Here is a 2477-nt window from a genome sequence, read left to right as displayed (position 1 = left end):
TTTATATACAGTGAAATAAAAATAAATTATGAGGTGAATGAAAAGGGTGCAGAATGAAGAAAATAAATCTTATTTTATCTGTCCCTTGTTTTCTAAAAACAACTTCAACAAGCCCAAGCTTCAGTAATCTCCATATTTACAAAATATAAAACAAAAACATAAAACATCTTCGTATCTTATTTCCACTAACTTCTACAAATGGTGTATTTTCCCAATAATTTTGACTTAATCATCTTTTTACACATAAATATTTTTAGAGATTTATTATAATAGTAGCAAGACTTTTCCACTAACTTATTCCTTGAATTACAAACCTTTCATTCAGACTGGTTTAAAAAGGAGGTTTTCAGGAAAAAAAATTCTCTTGAAACAGTTTTTTTTACTTAATATTTGAGGGTAATTTTTTTCTTATAATAATATTTTGACTGGCTAAAATACAGTGTAAACTCTGCTTCACTGTTCACAAAATTAAACATGAAACAATAATGGTCTCTTGAGTAAACATCATAGAACCAACATTTATTCTCTGTTTTTTATGTGCCTTGGTTTTTAATATAAACCCTGGGAAAAGTCTCTAGGCACACAAATCCTCAAAGAAACTTTAGATTTAGTTAAACCCCAGAGTGAACTTAAATCGAATCATGTTCTTTTCTATTTCAATATTGTCCCTTCTAGTGGATTGTTGTCAGATAAATGCTGAATACAGAAAAAGTGTTGACACTGCACTGAGTCAGCACAACAAAGACAAGCTCGACAAATATTCGGTCTGAYTGAAAAATGTCACAAGGTTCAGAGAGATTTTCTTAAGAAAACAAAGTAGAGTTCCCCTCTCCTATAAGCTGATTTTTGTTGAAGTGGACCATGTTTCAGTACTGCTTACCATCCACTTTCCTSTATACAATAAAATGTGTGTCATACCTCATTGTTATTCACTAAAAAAAATCACTTCCCACCTTCTTACCGAAGCGTGGGCGGCTAGTTTTACAAAACGTTTCTATTGAACAACAGTGTAACACTCCGGCACCAGTGGAGGAAACAGTCAGGCCACATTATTATTTTAATCCTCTCTCCTCTCCCTTCTGTTCCTGCAGCATYATCAGGGTAGGAACTGTGAGCCTAATGTCAGCATCTTGAACCTTTTGGGTCGAGATGTGCTGGAATCAAAGAGAAAGTTATACAACTCTAATGCTGACTCAAATGGATTTTTGTTAGGTTCAGTAAAGCTTTGTTGGAACTGCCTCAGGCCTTTGTGGTCCTGCCAAGACCCAGACTTCTGCCACGATCTAAAACACACAAACTTGTTGCCAAAAGAAGTTCTGTGGCATTTGGAGAAAAAAAAAAAAACGGTCAGTGGGTATAAACGAACACAGRAGTGTTTGCGCACCTACATAAACAGACATTAAAACAAGACACGATTTATTGCTAAAATTTTAAGTAAAAATCTTGTGCAATAAGCAGCACTTATACTATACGTTGGGAATGACTCTTAGCTTTGACCACRCCAAATTTTGGTGCAGTATTTGCAAAATGGATTTAATTGTGGCACTATTTGTGCTTTTTAAGGAAAGTTGGCTGTAGTAGCCATCTTAATTTGAATTGTCTGTAACAGTTTATCAACTGAAATTATTAATTCATTGAATATTTCCTGAAAGTTTTGATGAAATCTGTTGAGTGGTCCATGAGACATTTTGCTAACTGGCTGACAGAGTTGACTCCAAAGAGTTGTGGTTTAAATTTAAACAAATACCTTGCACACTCAGTTGATGTGTGTACTAACAATTTCTTCTTGTCTACTTGCCGAGAACAGGGTGTGCTTCTTAATGCTGTTGTTTTTATTTCRGATGAGGAACATGTTAAGTAATCATTACAGAGCAATGTTTGCAAAGGTGTTCAAAAAGCTCTGCCCTCCCTATTTGTTTACCATGCAAAACCTCCACCGGCACGTGTTCTCTGCTCTCGTCACTTTAGCAAATCTTGGTCAGTGAGGTTATAATTTTYATTTGAATGTTTCCATGTCACTTTCCATCATCTCCCTCTACAGTCCTGACTGCCTTTAAATGAAATCTTGACATCTTGAGCTCAGACATTTTTTATGTAGTCCTGATGCATCTCWGTAATCCAGGTAAAAAATCAAAAAGAAAAAAATTGAATAGTTCTTCTGGACGGGTTCTTCTCTAATGAGAGAGGAGTAAAAGAAGCCATTTTTGTGAAGAAAGACCGTCCATCATTAAACAGAGGTGGAGGCCTCCGTTTTCAGTTGTCCCGCTCCTACAGTGCTGCCATTGCCAGTATCACTCCACCCCTGTTAACAATAGGTGTTAATTAGGTGTCAACGATAGCCATGTGATGTGAGTATCAGTCACATGGAGGCTATTGTTGACACCTAATTAACACCTATTGTTAACAGGGGTGGAGTGATACTGCCAATGGCAGCACTGTAGGAGCGGGACAACTAAAAACGGAGGCCTCCACCTCTG

Source organism: Austrofundulus limnaeus, unplaced genomic scaffold (genome assembly GCF_001266775.1).
Source record: "Austrofundulus limnaeus strain Quisiro unplaced genomic scaffold, Austrofundulus_limnaeus-1.0 Scaffold41, whole genome shotgun sequence".
In the NCBI taxonomy this organism is placed as follows: domain Eukaryota; kingdom Metazoa; phylum Chordata; class Actinopteri; order Cyprinodontiformes; family Rivulidae; genus Austrofundulus; species Austrofundulus limnaeus.
The sequence above is the reverse complement of the archived record's forward strand: the minus strand, read 5'-3'. Positions refer to the sequence as shown.